Here is an 18,372-nt window from a genome sequence, read left to right as displayed (position 1 = left end):
TGATGAATAGATAAATAAAATGTGACATATCCACACAATGGAATATTATTCAGCAGTGAAAAGGAATGAAATGCTGATGCAACAGCATGTATGAACCTTAAAAACCTTAAGCTAAGAGAAAGAAGCCAATTGAAAAAGGCAACATATTGCATGATTCCATTTATACGAAATGTCCAGAATAGCCAAATCTATGAAAACAGAAAGTAGATTAGCGGCTGCCTAGGGCTGGGAGGTTTGGGGATGGGGGGAACAGGGAGCGACTGCTAATGGGTATGAGGTTTCTTTTGAGGGCGATGAAAAGGCTCTAAAATTGATGGGGGTGATGGTCGCACTACTCCGAACATACTAATAATCATCAAACTATATACTTCAAGTGAATTGTATGGTTTATGAATTATAACTTATTAAAGCTGTTACAAAAAAGATTTATGTAAACTTCGACTATATACATTTGTCAAAACTCATCATATTGTATACTTACAATTGTTGAATTTTATTGTATATAAATTATACCTTAATAAAGCTGATTTTAAAAAGACAAAAACAAACGCTATAAACACACATGGTTACAATGTCATATCCCTATATGTCAAATCCATATATATGGACTGATTTAGAGATAAAATTAGCAATGTCTCCATGAGACTCTTCATAAATGTGAGGGCCCCCCAGGCCAATGGCTCTCCTCCTCACCCACATCCACTTTCCCTGCCAACACACACGCCCAGACTTTTAACCTAGAAACAGGTTTGCACGAGGGCAACGTAATCAGGAGAGTACCTGCTGCTTATCTCTTTGGTGTTGTAGCTCCTCAAACAAAGGGATAACAGAGCAAAGCTTCCTTCAGGTGCAGGAATGACTAAATATCGTAAAAGAAGAATCTGAACGATAAAAACACACCATAAATTCAGAGTTGCTGAAGTCAGCATCAGTGACCTTTGGCTGCTTTGTGTACATATGGAAGGAAGGAGATAAAAGGAAACAGTATGAAGCTAGTTAATATTTACGATTGCTTGAAAACCTCCCTTTATTCTTCTTAGTTTTACCATAAAGGTGGGGTAGAAAGGAAGAGGGGAAATTTTTCTAGTATCTAGTTCCAGGATGATAGGAACTAAATAATAGTTACGATCATGGCTTTGTTATTAATTGTATATCTGGGTTCCAGTCCAGTCTATGCTACCTACCATGTGATTTTAAGCCAATTACTTAATGTCTCTGAGCCTGTTTTCTCATTTGAAAAATGGGATAATAGTGGATTGAAAATGCAAAGCTCAATGCCTGGCATACAGTAAAACAGCTTAGTAACTATTCGCTATTACTTTCATAACCTTAAGGGATTTCTGATAATTTCATAGCCACTTTCTAAGGAGTAGTTACTAGTTACGCACCCCAGAGTTCTAGAACAGCTGGTTACTGGATCATTTAGAAATCTAGGGCTTTTAAGATATTTAATCTTTAGTTATTTCCTAACACTTAGAACATTTAAACCAAGATCTGGATATTAACAGACGGCAATTTGGAATAATTCAAAAGTGGTATTTACTGTTAGGATTTGGTCTCCTTTCAAGTTCCAGGTTCAAGGCCTAAGTGTTTTTAATGTGTTAAGAATTTCAGAATCTGCATTTTTTTTAAAAGACACCCTACGATTCTGACCCAGGTCACCCACAGACTCACTCTGGGGAAGGCTGCCCAGCCACAGTGGCTCTCTGCTCCAGCTGCACTGCAAGCATCTGGTGGCTGGGCCCTACCACCAGGCTGCTCTTTTATGGGCTTCCCAGGTGATTCTGATGTGCAGACAGGGTGGAGAACATTGCCCTGTAGCGTGGAAGAACAACTTCTGGCCAACTGTCCCATCGTCTGTCTCAGTAGGGGAAGAACCCAGGCAAGGGAAGGAAGAGGAGAAGAGGCAGCTGTGGGTAAAGGGAGGACCGGAGCAAGTGGAAACCCTTATGTCTTGTCTTAGCCCATTCAGGCTTCTATAACAAAATACCATAGAGATAGACTGAGTGGCTTATAAACCATAAAAACTCATTTCTCACGGCTCTGGAAGACAGGCAGTCCAAGATCAAGGCAGATTCAGTGCCTGGTGAGGACCCACTTCCTGGTGCATAGACAGCTCCTTCGTGCTGCGTCCTCATTTGGTGGAAGGGTTAGGGGTCTCTCTCTTTTATAAGGGCACTACTCCCATTCAGGAGGGCTCCACCCTCATTACCTAATTATCTTCCGAAGGCCCCACCTCCTTATACCATCACCTGGGGATTAGGATTTCAACATACGAATTTGGGCAGAACACAAACATTCAGACCATAGCATGGCCTGAGCCCACCTGCTAAATGCAGCAGCCAGCACCTGGCTGTTCTTTTAGCCTTACCCTGTCATCTATACTGCCAAGGACAAAGCTTATTTGCCCCCCAAAAATCCCTGTTGATTATCACATCTAGGTTTCAAAGAGAAACAAAACAAAAGTTCTTGTAGCAATGATGACCACAGCAAAACTTATTTTCTTGATTTTCTATAAAACGTTTGGGAAAATGCAGGAGGGAAACATTGTCTATGATACGAAATTTAAAATATGAACACATCCAGTTATTTGCAGATTTGCTAACTTTTTTTATGAAAATAGGAGGAAGTGGTTTAAGAAAGTGCACCAAAAACTCAAAAAACAGCTTCTGGCCAGGCGCAGTGGCTCACGCCTGTAATCCTAGCACTCTAGGAGGCCGAGGCGGGTGGATCGCTCAAGGTCAGGAGTTCGAGACCAGCCTGAGCAAGAGCGAGACCCCATCTCTACTAAAAATAGAAAGAAATTATCTGGACAGCTAACAATATATATATAGAAAAAATTATCCAGGCATGGTGGCCCATGCCTGTAGTCCCAGCTACTTGGGAGGCTGAGGCAGGAGGATCTCTTGAGCCCAGGAGTTTGAGGTTGCTGTGAGCTAGGCTGACACCACGGCACTCTAGCCAGGGCAACAGAGTGAGACTCTGTCTCAAAAAAAAAAACAAAAAAAACAGCTTCTGACATGCTGTTCAGTCTAAGCGAATTGTAAGGTCATAGAAAAGGAGGCACCTCTCTCCAAAGAGTTAAAACTTTACAAAACAAGAGAGCAGAATAATTGGATCTCCTCAGGGGAACATTACTATTTTCCTAAGCACACTGGACTACAGAGGGAGAACAAAGGAATGTTCGCTTGCCTGCTTCTTCTTCACTTGCCATGTCTTCACTTGCCACTTCTTCACTTGACTATGTCCCTGCTGGTGGTGGCAATGCTATTAACCCTACACTTCCATGTGGCAAATCTGCAAAATCTGTTAGTTGGTCTCTGGCTGGAACATGAGCACAGCTTCACCCTTGTGGCTCCAGAAAGAGCAAGCACACACCACTGCCAGCCAGAAGAGAGAAAAGTTCTTTCCTATCTTTTTCCCATTGTCCCAAACAGCTAAGCACCAGCTCGGCCACCATAAAGCCATCCTTCTGCCATACAGCAGCCAGGAGCAGCTCCAAGGATCTCTGAGCAGCCAGTGCCAAGATACTCACCCCAGCCCTCTGCGCCCCAGCCACACTCCCCAGCCAGCCTCTTCAGGACCCAAGAGCGCAGGCGTGGAGGCGGCAGGAAAAACTCTGAGAAGATTCTAACGATCTTCTAACGAAGATTCTGATGATGGCGTTGGTGACAAGAATTATAATAAGGCTGTCAGCATAATGACCGTCACCTGTGAATTTGTTCTGATCGTCAAAATCACCTCTCAGTGTGGGAAAGGTGGCAGGGGAGAGGCTGTGATCTTTTGGTAATGGTATCATGGGGTCCACAAGAATGGCTGGTAGAATTTCTGCTTCTCTGTTATTTCGATAGTCTCACTCAAGTACTAACACAGATATTTATCTCTATAAATACCTGAAGACATATATTGTAGAAAATTTAGCATAAGAAGTAAGAGCACTGGCTGAGGTCCGAAGTAACCTGAGCGCACAACCCAGCCCTGGTACCAGCCAAGAGTGTGACCTTCAGCAAGTTCCTTAAGTATCTTTGCATCTTGCTTTCTTCATCTAAAAAGTGGAGGTAACGACAGTATTTACCTCATCAGACTGTGGTAATGATTATATGAGTTAATTTATGTAAAGCACGTAGCACAGTGCCTGGCACACAGTAGTCTCAATATAAAGTATTTTTTAATCCCTTTAAACAAAATTAATAATCGCAAAAGAGGGTTTTTTATTTTTGCCCTCACATAGCTCCCCCTCAAATCTGAAAGTACTGTCCCTGTAAATACGCTGGCCACAATGTCCTCACTCCCCTCCTTCCCTACCACAATAGCATGTCTTCTTCTAACAGGCACTTGGTTCTAGGTTTTCCTTATCTCAGATTCAACTGCACTGAAAACACACACACACACACACACACACACACATACATACATTATTACCACATTATCCCCACAAAAAAATAAGATATGGAAATGGTATTTTTCAACATCTCCTAGAATAATTTCCTGACAGAAAGAGAAGTCAGCAAACGGGAAGAAGGAAGTCCAAGTGAAGGAAAACCACAATGGACAATGACAGGCTGCTCTTAGGCCATGAAGAGCCCTCAGGTCACTGACAGTCGAGAGAAGACAAAACAAAGAGGCAGCGAAGTCCAGACAAGGTTTTCTTTCATTTCCTTTTCTTCCCTCCCTCCTTTCCTTCCTTCCTTCCTTCTTTCTTTCCTTTTCTCCTCAACTCAGGAAGCCACATAGCTCACTAGTTCCCCTTTTCCAGATGCTGCTGTACAGTTATTAGGGTCCTTAATAGAATTGAGGTGAAAATTAATCCTCAAAGTTGACAAGGGTTAAAAGTGACTTCTTTAAAGCAGCTACTTTGTTTCCTAAGCACTGCATAGTTAAGTATGTCTTTGCATTCTTCACACCCCAGTTTTTTGCTCTTTCCCCAGTTCGGAGCCCCCTTTCTTATCCCAAAGACTCCTGGGCTCTTCCTTTGACAACTAGTTCTCAAAAAAATGGTGGTAATTCAATGTGCATCCGAAAGCAAATGATGCACACCACTTTAAGGTTGTATTTCCACACAAGCATTCTTTTTTTTTTTTTTTTTTGAGATAAGATCTCACTCTTACCCAGGCCAGAGTGCAGTGGCATCATCATCGCTCACTGCAACCTTGAACTCCTGGGCTCAAGCCATCCTCCTGCCTTGGCTCTCTGAATAGCTGGGACTACAGGCGCATGCCACCATGCCCTGCTAATTTTTCTATTTTTTGTAGAGATGAGGTCTCCCTATGTTTCTCAGGCTGGTCTTGAACTCCTGGCCTTAAGCAATCCTCCTGCCTCGGCCTCCCAAAGTGCTGGGATTACAGGCATGAGCCACCATCCCGGTCCACATAAGCATGTTTCTAACAACAACTAAAGCATAGGCTAAGACCTGTGCAGGATTTCAAACCTGACTATTGAAGCACTAGCATGGTGCTTGGCATAGCATGAACATTTAGATATTGTTACTGTAGTTGTATCTTTTAAAGGTTTTCTTGGAGTACTCTACCTGCTCTGCTTCCTCATCACCTTCTCATTCATCAATCCAGTGCTTTCTGGTTTCTGACCCATCTAAACAAGAAAAATGTTGTCACTATGGTGTCCCCCACCTCCTCACTGTCAGTCAGCACAGCTTCCTTGATCTTGACACTGCTGCCCTCAGTTTTTGCAAACCACCGCCCCCTTAGCTGTCCTGAGCCCACTCTCACATGACCTTCCCAGGTTCACTCTACCGTCACCATGTGACCACAGACACTCAAAGGAAAGAGTCTGAGGCCTCCAGGAAAAACTCTGAGAAGATTCTAACGATGATGATGGTGTTAGTGATGAGAATTATAATAAGGCTGTCAATATAATGATGGTCACCTATGAATTTGTTCAGATTATCAAAACCACCTCTCAGTGTGGGAAAGTTGGCAGGGGAGAGCTGTGATCTGTGATCACATGGTGAAGTCAGAGAGAGCTTCGAGTGTCATGTGGGAGTGGGCTCAGGAAAGCTAAGAGGGCAGTGGTTTGCAAAACAGAAGAGGGAGATAAACAGCGTCAAGGTAAGATAAGTCTTAAGGTAAAGGCTTTTATCCGCAAGCCTGTCCCGTATCCCTAGCACTAAGAATTATAATTGACACATAGTAAAAGCCCAACAAATCCTTATGAAATGAATGAATGTATAGAAAACCTACTTACCTAAATCCCTCATGTATTCAAATTATTAATGAAATATCTTTCATTCAACAAAATGAATTGAGTGCATTTAGAAAGCATTGTGGAGTGAAGGAAGCAGCCCTGCCTCTCTGGAGCTTAGAATCTGATTCCATCACTGAATTTGAAAGACTAGCTAAATACGCAGGTAAAATTTTTAAAATTGATTTTTTAAAATCCAAATCTTTTACCAATATAACATCAGATGATGTCTTTAATGATAAAAAAATTACCTCATTCTTTCGGATTTGGTTTTAAATGTTAAACATTCAATGGTGTGCAAAGGATAGGGGGTTGACTCATTACTGGGGCCAAAACAAAGACAAATTGTGGCTCAGAACTGTTATTCAGTTCTCTCTCAAGGTCAGCTCTGTCACAATAAGGTATGTGGTTTCTCTGAATATGTCATTCCTGTTTTATTTAATCAGATGCTTCCTTCCCATTGTCAACATCTGCTCTGAACTTTAAGTTAGAGCCAGGTCCACATGTTTGCAACATAGCTCATTGACGTAAAGCAGAAAACACCTCGCAGCCAGTCAAATCAAAGAAACCCAGCTTTAAAAATAAAATTGCATTAAAGAATTTCACAGCAAATCTATCACTTTTGTTTTCCTTTCTATTTTTAAGATCCATATAAATACGCTTTATAAAAAATCTAAATCGCTTTATTAACTCAACTCATAAAAGTTAAACTCTTAACGTATTTATTTAGTTGAAATTCAAGGACATCCCCAGAGAGCTCTACATTTAAGAAGAGGGACTGAATACATGGTGAAATATTGCCAGGGTGAAGACAATGAAGATTTCTCTGTCTGCACCATAAGTCAGGCCTGAAAATACCCTTGTCCAGGTGGAAACCAGAATCGATCTCCCCACAGTTTATTATCTCGCTTTGAGATGGGAAAGGAGAGCAGGAAGGAAAACATTTAGAGGAGCAGCTCTGGGTCCTGGAATTAAATCACACTAATTGTCCCTGAAAGGGATAACTGACACAAGTAATTAACTGCTGGAGCCTCTGAATTTTATCAACAGCATGGCCATCAAAAAAGGGTATCATTTGACCTTCAAAGCTTTGCAGATCTATCATAGCCCAGCACTTGCCAAGGGCTTCTCCAAAGCTATCACAATTTGGACATAGGAAGCGCTACCACGTGTCTTAGCAAAAGGGAGAAAAATGGGTTATCAATATAATGGATTGAGCCTAGGATCAAAGAAGACTGAAGCCAGAAGGAACCTTGGAAACCTTGGCCAAATCTGGTCTCTAAATGGGTTTTGTTTGGCTTGCCTGTGCTTTTGGTTTTGTTGTTAGCAAATCTGAATGAATTGCTAATGTTTTATCACAAAAATCTGAATTTCAGGGTTCTCTCAAAAAAACTGAAATCTCTGGCAACACCGGGCCCTCATTGTTACATAGCAATTAACTGGGCTGGCTGCAGTGGCTCGAACGTGTAATCCCAGCACTTCAGGAGGCCAAGGTGGGAGGATTGCTTCAGGCCAGGAGTTTGAAACCAGCCTGAACAACACTGTGAGACCCCTGTCTCTACAAAAAATAAAAAATTATCTGGCTGTGGTGGCATGCACCTACAGTCCCAGCCACTTGGGAAGGTGAGGCAGGAGGATCGCTTGAGCCCAGGAGTTTGAGGTTGCAGTGAGCTACGATGATACCACTGCACTCAGCGTGGGTAACAGAACAAGGCCCTGTTTCTAAAAAAATAAATAAAAATTTTAAAAAAATTTTTTAAAAACCAATTAACTGGAACTGAGTAACTGTTGCCCCCATTGAGTGGGGCATTTTCTCTCCAATTCCTTCCAGTCCCTCATGTCTCCTTAACACAGGACCAAGGCTAACTTGCATTTAGAGTTTCACCTGTGTTATCCCCATCCCCCACCCCCATCACCCACTCCATCCCACTCCCCGCCCCCATCTTCTCTGCTCATTTGTGATGCCTGTCTCACCTGCGTGAACCTTGTGATCTTTCCACCACTGATCTTATTCAATCCCCTAATTTATACATGAGGAAACCGAGGTTTGGAGATGTCATGCTAGGGGAGAGAGCAGTTTCCAGATCCCTTACTCACCAATCCAGTGAACAGTCATCAATTGGAAGCCCTGCTCTCAAGTTCAGAAGAGAAAATTACAGGATCTGTAAACCTTTCAGGGTCTGAGAACAGATGGGAAGGGCTAGAGATTTAACAGAGTTAAACATAGGCAAAACGACAGCCAGACACAGAGATACAGGTTGGTATCATCATCTCCATGTGTCCCACACTCTTACTGCGGTCACTGTGCTGCCAGGTTCTCTTGGGTCCATTTCCTGCGAAGCCTGGCCCTAGGAGTACTGTTTTGGTGAAGAAATCTATGATGATGCTATGAACTCTTGATGTGTTCTTTTGCTTAGTATATGTTTTGCACAATTTATACATGATTATGTAGGGCCTGATCTGTTGTCTGAATACACACTTTAGTATGGTAGTGTGCCATGTACAAACTAGTATGTTTGCTGTCTCACCGTCAGAATAAAATATCAAGACCACAGAACATATGTGGGATGCTTAAATACAAAAGATCTGGTGCATTTGGGGAGGTTATTGGGAACAATGAGAATACTGGAAATTAACACTCTTCCAGAGAATCTGGAAGGTCTGGTCTTCACATTTAATACTGTCACTTTCGCTAATGTTTATCTCATCCCATATCCTATCTCATTTCAAAGAGCTTAAGCGTTTCTTTTGAGTAGGTCATAAAAGTACAAGATCATATATATAGTTTAAGGTGTGTTAAAGCAGTGAAATACGTCCCTTTCTTGAACACGTAAAGTGAAATTAATCAGACTGATGGGACTGAGGATGCAAAGAAAAAAGAACAGAAAAACTCTGCCTACAGGTACCAAGCCCAATTTCTCACTACTATTAATAATAGTACACAATTTACTTAGTTGAATGATCTTATCACAATTCTCAGTCAAAGATCAAAATAATGCCTCCCTAGGCACCAAAAGAGCAGAAGAACGGGATCCATTTGTACTCACCATCAAATTGGTACTAACTGATCAACACTAGGGTCATCACATGACAGAAATACTCTCTAGGGATTAGGGGGATGGGGGGCAAATCTACAACTAAAGGACACGGGGAGCATTGTAGGGAAGGGCATGCCTTTAACCCACATTTGGGTGAGGCAAAGACATAAAGTGTAACTATAATGTTTGTACCCTCACAAAACCCTGGAATAATAAATAAATAAAAAATAAAAATAAAAAAAAATAATGCCTCCCTAGATAACTTATGGTATGTGGCTCCCTTGACATAACATGTTCAATAAACAGCATCATTATTAATATTATTATTATTAACAATTGAAACAAAGAATAGAAAATGGCTTTATTCTGCATATTGGCCCAAGAGAATGGAAGTATTTTCCTATTCAAAGTTTTAATCAAGCTAAGAGTTATTAACCATAAGATTTCAGATTTAGGGGGAAAACTGTGTGGTAGTTAAATAAAGCATTGAAGGCTATTAAAAACAAATTACTCTTTTATAGTGATATTGATAGGAAACAAATATCATTGAGATTTTAATCATCTACTACTAGTTTTGGGGAGAAATTCACAAATCTCAAATTAAAGGCAAAATGTACAGTTAGGGATGCTGATATTGTTTATATAAATATAATAATAATGTTCAACCACATTTTAATTTCTTAGCCTGACTTGTCATGTTCTTCATAATCGAGCCTCATCCTCCCTCTCAGTCTTGTCTATCTTAAATTTCAGGCTCCAGCTACTCCAAACTGCTTTGCTTCCTTTGAACAAACCAGACTTCATATCTCTGTGCTATTCTCTAGTTCCACCAGGCCTCCTTTCCATCAAGGAAATTCTCTTTCTTCTTCTAGTCACAGCTAAAATGCTACACCCACCCATCACAAAACTTTTCTCAGTATGTAACCAGGATGAACCTCTCCTTTTCTCTGCCATTCAATAGCACACTATTGATCTTGCTGTCATATGACTCCATTTACACTATCTTGTATTATAGAGATTTGTAAACATGTCTAATTTTCCCACTAAACTTCTAGGAGCCAGGGACCATGTTTTCTTTTCTTGAACTAAGTTTTAAGTTATAGTTCAATCCCATTATCCATAGGGAAAACTTGGTGTCTCCAAAGAACTTCTCAAAGGCTAACTAGCTCAAAATATATGCATTTGTGCAATAATTAATTAAAACTGAAGCCATTGGGTGATACTTTCTTGTAAAGCCATAGTTACACAAGCAAGACATTGTTTCTTTTGCACCTTCCCATAAGCCTTCTATACCAAATTGCATTCTATGAACTAGATTCAAGAGACATTTCACTTTAGAGAAAGACTACAAAAATTGAGGGTTCAACCCTTGCATGCCATTGGTGAGAATGTAAATTAGTACAGCCATGATGGAAAGCAGTATGGAGGTTCCTCAAAAAATTAAAAATAGAACTACCATATGATCCAGTAATCCCACTACTGGGTATATATCCAAAGGAAATGAAAGTGTGTTGAAGTACTACCTGCACTCCCATGTTCATTGCAGCACTAGCCACAATAGCCACCATAGGGAATCAACTGAAGTGTCCATTAATGGATGAACGGATAAAGAAAATGTGATATACCCACATATACACACATACACGCAATGGAAGACTTATTCAGCCTTTAAAAACAAAGAAATCCTGTCATTTGTGACAACGTGAATGAACCTAGAGGACCTTATGTTAGTGAAATATGCCAGGCAGAGAAAGACAAATACCACATGATGTCACTTATATGTGGAATCTAAAAAAGTTGAACCCACAGAAGTAGAGAGTAGAATGGTGGTTGCCAGTCATCAGGGGTTGGAGAGTAAGGAGAAGTTGGTCAAAGAATACAAAATCTCAGTTAGATAGGAGGAATATGTTCAAGATATCAGTACATAGTGACTGTAGTTAATAACAGTGTATTGTATTCTAAAATTACTAACAAAGTAGATTTTAAGTGTTCTCACCATTAAAAAATAACAGATATGTGAGATAATACAAATGTTAATTTGTTTGATTGAGCCATCCATCCTACAATGTATACATATTTCAAAACATCATATTGTACATGACAAATATGCACAACTTTTATTTGTCAAATAAATAAATAAATTGTGGGTTTGAAAGATTGAGATGAGGAAGTAAAACTTGCAACTCGGACATCTGTCCACTGTAGTTTCATGGCCAGACCACCCCAAAGCACTCTGAGCTGTACCAATAAAAACTCAGATACTAACCAACACACACCATCATTCCCCTTTTCAGAGTCAAAGTCAGAAGCCAGAAAAGATTTTCTAATGTCCTGATCTATCTCTCCATACCTTTGGCTCTTCCCAGTCCTCATTCTACAGATATGAGGGGTCTCTGTTACCCCACTTGCCTATACACAAAAGGGAAGAAACCAAAAGGATGTTCTTAGGTGGTCCGTGTTGCCGACAGCAGGAGTGGTTGCAAAATTGCAGGTTAAATAATTTTATTATCTAATTAATTTCTACTTCCAAGGGCCTTTAACAAAAAACTTGTATGTGGCAATGATACGAGTACTAACCCTGTTATCTGCATTTACATACTATTAAAAGAGATCATAATCATGTATTGAATAATTGGTGCTCTCTCTTGGGAACTGTCTCTAGCTTCCTCAGTCCTCTGCCTATACCAGCAAGAATTCCTCAAAACTGAAGCCAACCCAAATATAAGAAACCATTAGGACACACCAAATTGACCGAATTTGATGGAACTGAGTGCGGGGGTAGGTGGGGATTCCATCACCAATATGAACTATTATTCAGGTAATTCAAGGCTAAAAAAAAAGTGTGTGTGTGTGTGTGTGTGTGTGTGTGTGTGTGTATGTGTGTATAAAATAATACACCGAAGCTGTGACCCAGGAAATTGGTCAAAAAATGTTATATCGAATAACTTACTATATTAGTACTATTAATATATTTAGTGTAAATCCTGCTTAAACTTCCGGAATAGTTTGGGCAGGATAGACCTGGCATCCCAAGAACAAGGTGAAGCATTGATTTGCTTTTGATGGCCAAGGTTTTTTTTAACGGTTTATCAGCTCTCTCAAAAGCCTCTGCGGGATGCTGAAGCCAGAGAGGAGGTCACCTAGGACGAGCCAAAGATGGGGAGTTAAGCACCAATTCCTCCGAGTTCCCGCTCAGTGTGCGCGTGGCCGAGGTGCCCCTGCATCCCGCCTCGCCCCGGGCTGACCGGTGATGCTGAACCTGGCGCCACAGCGCAGAACCCGCCAGCCTCGCGCTGCTCGCCTCGCTGCCCAGGAGCACCTGGAGCTGCCCAGCCCCGACCCTCCCGGGGGCACCTGCTTGCACCCGCTCCCGCCAGGACAGTTGGAGGCCTAGCGGCCCTGCGGAAAACGAGGGCCCACCTAGGTCGCGCACTCCCCTCCCTGCTCTGCCACCAGCAACCCCAGAAGCTATCTTAGGAGTCCCGGGGCAGATCTCTGCCCTGAGCCCCATCCGAAGGCACCGTCCTCTGCCCCCCGGGACCCTCTTTCTCTTTCAACTCCGTGCAAAATGCCGCCTTCCGGGGAAAACTTGCCCACCGCGTAGAAGCACCCCAGCGACAAAGCGAGTGTCGAGGGGTGGGCGCGAGCGCACCGCGGACGCTCTAAGCCCCCAACATACATCCCCAACAGGAAACCGGTTACAAGCTGCTCGGCCGCCGGTGACAGCGCCGTGGCCGCCTCCTCCTACTGCTCAGAGTCGGAGGGGTTGCTCCTTGCCTTCAGGGGGCTGGGCAGCAGGGGCGGCTGCCGACCCCTGGGACCCTGCCCGGTGGCTCCAGTCCTTTACCTGCGTACCCGCCTCGGCGGGGGCTCCGGGGCGCAGCTCCAGGCGCAGTGCCCCGGGCGGCCAGGCGGGTGGTGAGGTGGGGACCGCGGCCGCCGCTCTTTCCTGCAGCTCCCGACCGGCTGGGCTGCTATTTATCCGGACCGGCCGGGCCCCGGCCCCTGCCGGAGTATTGGGCAACCGGTCCCGCTATGCGCTGCCCCGGGAGCCGCCGCCCTCTGCCCCCACCGACCCCTGCAGCGGCGGCGGCCACATGGAGCGGGGGAGCCAGCCCCCTTCTGTGGGCTCCACCTTCTCTTTCTCCTCCTCTTCCCCGGGAGTTTTCCCTGTGTTTTTCCCCCTTGTTTCTCTTCTTTGCGGGGCACCCGGCCAGTCTGAACCGGTTGTGACTGCGCGGGTGGCTGGGGGAAGGAGGAGGCGGAGGAGGCGGAGGAGATGGAAGCGGAAAAGCGGGCGGTAGGGGCGCTGCGCCCGCTCTCGCGGCTCCCGGCTGGGCCAGCCCGGGCCTGGCCGGGGTAGGCGGGTAGGGCACTGTCCCGGCTGCAGCCCCGGCCCGGCCGGGAGCCACCGAGGCCGCGGGAGAGGTGGGCACCGCCGGCCGGGCACTCTGTCGGGGCGCACGTACGCGCGTCCCCAGGCGCGGCTGCGCCTTCCGCCCACCCGCCCTCCGCGTGCCCGAGCGGAGCCCGCCGAGGACCGTGCGCAGTTAGGGGGAGCCGGGGTCTAGAAATAAATGCGAGTCGTCCCTGGTCGCCCTGGCTCCCGGGGCCGCCGGGCGCCCTCCTGGCCGGAGCTGTATACCCAGCTGGCAGCGGTCCCGGAGAAACGGGCACCAGAACTCTGTGGAGTCGGTGCTCCTGGGCAGTGAGGAGTGAGGATGCCAAGTGCTGTCTTTGAGACAGCGTCTCGGGAAAGGAGGGCGTCCCGCAGTGCACACACGGAGAGAGGCTGCACCTAAGGACTAGTTCAGTCTGTCCAGCAGGTGAATGGCATTAACAGTCCCATCTTTGGCAACACCGTCTTTGGCTGAAAGGTAATGGACAGGGGTGCTGAGATGGAACGTGCTGTATCCCTCAGAGGGTCACCGCGGCGGACTGGGTCGGGACCGTCCATAGGTATTGGCTGACTGGGTGTAGGAACACCCTAAAACGATGTGCACTTTTTGTGTTCCTGTGTGTGCATTTTTCCGCGCGGCACCACACTTTCTACTGGCTTCTAAAAGGAGATTAGGGCCACCCACCACCTAGATGAGAATTCCCTTTATACCGAACGTCTCTGGTTCTGACCTTGACAAAGACTCTGCACCTTGCAGAAGTCTGGATTAAGCTGCCTAAACTTCCTGAGCTAGTTTCCTTATTTGTGAAAGGAGAATGAGATTCCAAAATATTGCCTGCATCACGGAGTCTTTGTGAGATGAGAATTCAAAAAACCTGTGGAACCTGGCCACATATGTCATGTCTTCTTACAGGACAAATATCAGGGCAGGTCAGCCCTTTTGCCCCCCGTACTCCCAACATTCACACACTCGCGCACACACGTTTCTTTCTACTCATTTCACTGACAGGTTAGGGGGAAGAAAAATGACCAGCGCTAGTCAATATTACTTTGTTTTGTCCTAAAAGAGAAAAAAAAATTAAGTGACAGTAAGGGTGAGAAGAAGGTGGTCCCAAGAATAGTTTCTGGAAGAAACAATGGAGAGGCTATGTTGTCAATACCATCCAAAACATTTCCAAGGAGGAGAGGGGACACAAAAGGGGCTTCTAACCATACTCTATATTTGACCTGGTGTGTGGTTACTCAGTTATGTTCACTTTGTGATAATGCATTGACCTGTACACTGACAATTTGTGTACTTTTCTTTACATGTTTCAATAAAAGATATCTTTAGAAAGTTCATCTTTGATTCAAATACCTCCTAACCACCAGGCACATGTCATCTTGATTGTTGGTTGCACCAATCAATGTATATGAAATTATGTTTTGAGGACAAGAAAACCCTGCCTGAAAAACATTTCTATTATGTATCCACCAACTGGTTTCTGAAATTGCCACATCCCTGTTCTCACCTGCACCAAGTCTCCCAGATTTCTTTTAGAGAGAGTATATGGCCAGCACTTCCATTTCTACTCAGGCCAGTCCATGCCTATCAACTAAAACTGAAAATGAGCTTGTCCTCACATGCAGGCACGCCCCCAGCTTTAGGGTATGACTGGATCCTAGGGGTCCAAAACTCAGATGGCTGCAGGGCCAGGATTGTGGGGTAATGAATGAAGTGGCTAGAAGGAAGCCTGGAAAACTTAAGAGAGTGTGGAATCTGGCCCTGGGGGCAGTGGCTGCTTAGCTCAGGGGACTGTTGCCAGGCTGGAATGTGAAAATTGCCCCCACCACCTTGTGAAGGTCCATTGTTCAGTCACACATGGAAGAGCACTGAGAGATCTAGTAAAACCCTGACACTTTACTTACAAATGGAATTTGACCCAGAGAGGCTCAAGATGTGCTCCAGATCACCCCTGGGATGGGGAGAGCAGGCATGTTGGCAGAGACAAGGTGACAACCACCTGCCTACACCCCCAAGTTTTCACCCCCAGCAACATAAAGATGCAAGATCTGCTTGCAAAATGATGGTCAGATAAGTTAAATATTTGCTGGCTTTACAGCTTGGCAGCATCTGTCCTTTGGGTCTCTCTCCAGGAGGAGAAGTTGATGTACTTTCAATAAGATGGAAAAAGACAGGTCATTAAATAAGCTGGATTTAAATGAACCTGCCTTAGGAAGAAAAGAGACCTGACCAGAAGCTTTTACAGAAATGTTGATGCAAAGGTGATGCTCTGAATGAAGGAGTTCATTCTTTGCTTTGTATTATTACTATGGAGAAGTTTATTAAAAATTTTGTAATTTGCGAAATATTCTAATGTCCCTCCTACCTAGACTATTTCCCACCCCAGTCCTTCAGAGAACAAGATAGAGAAATTAACCCGAAATTGCTCCTTGGTCCTCATCCCAGCAAGGAAGCAGAAATAGAAACACAGAGGGCAGAGGAAAGCATCATTTGGTCGGGGGAGGGTGGTGCAGTTGCCAGCACCACTCACTGGCCCAGCTCTCCCGGGCTGATGGACTTTCCTTCCTGACTTGTTCCACCACGGAAGGTTTCTTTTCTTTTGACATGATGTTCTTCCCCTGTTATGAACAACAGCATAGCTACAAAGACACTACACGTTCAAATAAAAACAACTAAAGAAAATAGAATTTAGGACTTTCATAGCAGTTAGCTTAGAGATCTATGATTCATTGTATTAATTTCATTCCATTCTCTCACACTCTAACACTGCGGTCCCCAACTCCTTCCCTGCCAGGAACCAGGCTGCACAGCAGGAGGCCAGGGTCGGGAATAAGCAAAGCCCCACCTGCACCCACAGCCACTCCCCATCGTTGGCATCACTGCCCGAGCCCCACGCCCCATCAGATCAGTGGGGGCATCAGACCATCAGACCCTCATAGGAGCACGAACCCTACTGCAAACTGCACATGTGGGGGATCCAGGTTGCATGCTCCCCATGAGAATCCAATGCCTGATGATCTGAGGTGGAGCCAAAGTGGTGACCCACCACCCTCAGCCCCCTCCGTGGAAAAACTGTCTTCTACAAAACTGGTCCCTTGTGTCAAAAAGCCTGGGGACTGCTGCACAGATAAAGTCAGAAGAGAATAAAAGCAGATAAATCATTCTCCCTTATGCTTACAGAACTTTTGTTTAAAAGGACAAATTTTCAAATGTTAAAAACGAGCAGGGTGCAGTGGCTCATGCCTGTAATCCTAGCACTCTGGGAGGCTGAGGCAGGAGGATCGCTTGAGCCCAGGAGTTTGAGGTTGCTGTGAGCTAGGCTCACGCCACGGCACTCTACTCAGGGCAGTAGAGTGAGACTCTGTCTCAAAAAAAAAAAGAAAAAAAAAAAAAAGAACCATGCTCTGAACCATCACTCTATATTCTCATGAAAGCGGAAAACAGAAACATAAAACTATATAGAATGTTCATGTCCTCGTGTGTCTGTGTGTGTGTGTGTATGTATATACACAAATATACACTTTCCACTTCACATCTTTCTGACTTGCATTGCATGGTTTCAAAGTCATAACCAAAAACGATCCACACCCCCAGGCATACCAGTTTCCAAAGCACCCAATATATCTCCATGTGTACAACTCATGACACCTGAAACATGTTTATTGTCTACTTACATAGTGAAATTATATGCTTCTGAGAGAAGATATGAGGTCTGTCCTGCTCATCATCTTTTTTTTTTTTTTTTTGAGATAGAGCCTTGTTCTGTCCCTCTGGGTGGAGTTCAGTGGCATCATCATAGCTCACTGCAATCTCCAACTCCTGGATTCAAGTGATCCTCCTGCCTTGGCCTCCCAGAGTGCTGGGATTGCAGGTGTGAGCCACCACACCCAACCCTGTTCATCATTTTTAATGTGCCTCCACCTGTGTTTCACGGTGGCCAGAACACAGTCAAAATTTGCTCAATGGGCATTTGTTAAATGAATGAATGACCAAAGAAACAAATGAATGAATGCCTGCCCAAACTGTCAGTAATTTTTTTGCTGCAACAGATCGTTGAAATTCCTCAGTTGCCTTACTTTGCCAAGCTCTATCCTATTCTAAATAATTATAAGCATTGTTTCATTTCAGCCCATAGGGCAAGTACTGCTACTGTTTACCCACTTACAGAAGGGAAACTAAGGCCTCATGAAGTAAGAGAGCTGCCCAAAGTGGGAGAGCACTGAAGTGCCAGAGACAGGAGGCAAAAACGGGCAGTGTGAGTCCGGGGTTTACATTTAATAACGTGTGGCCTCTACCTGTGTCCACTCACAACTATATCCCAGGATCCGGCAGAGTGCCTGGCACATAGTAGGTTCTCATAAGTGCATGTAAGGAAGGGAGGAGAATATTTCTACATGTGTGCAGGACAGTGTAAGGCCATTTCCCACATTTTTAATCCACTCATGGAATCACCTGTGTTACAAATGCTGTTTACATGATCTACAGTGTGATCATCAGGAAAGAAGAGTTTATTCCCAAAGGCAGGCTGTTGAGTTCAAATGTACCAATGGATCCAATTTCTTCTTATGAAAATACAGGTGGAAAAGATGAATGTTATTTCAAAATAAACATAAGACCAGTGAATTAAATCTTTTTATGAAACAGCGCCAGTTTTTTTTTTTTTAATGTGCCTCCACCTAAGTGCCTGACTTAGATGTATTACATAACAAAGTTTTGGAAAGCTCCAATTTTTC

General features: G+C 44.1%; 1 protein-coding gene across 1 annotated transcript in view; it reads right to left on the bottom strand.

The window, feature by feature from the left end:
- Nucleotides 1-13,497, bottom strand: part of SLC16A9 (solute carrier family 16, member 9) — a 48,301-nt gene extending 34,804 nt beyond the window's left edge. Inside the window, exon 1 of the mRNA XM_012657399.1 lies at nucleotides 13,084-13,497. The gene's annotated coding sequence lies outside the window, so the exon portion shown is untranslated. The remainder of the gene's footprint in view (nucleotides 1-13,083) is intronic.
- Nucleotides 13,498-18,372: the final 4,875 nt, after the last annotated feature.

Source organism: Propithecus coquereli, unplaced genomic scaffold, assembly GCF_000956105.1.
Source record: "Propithecus coquereli isolate 6110/MARCELLA unplaced genomic scaffold, Pcoq_1.0 Scaffold115, whole genome shotgun sequence".
In the NCBI taxonomy this organism is placed as follows: Eukaryota; Metazoa; Chordata; class Mammalia; order Primates; family Indriidae; genus Propithecus; species Propithecus coquereli.
This window is presented reverse-complemented; position numbering and strand designations above follow the sequence as displayed.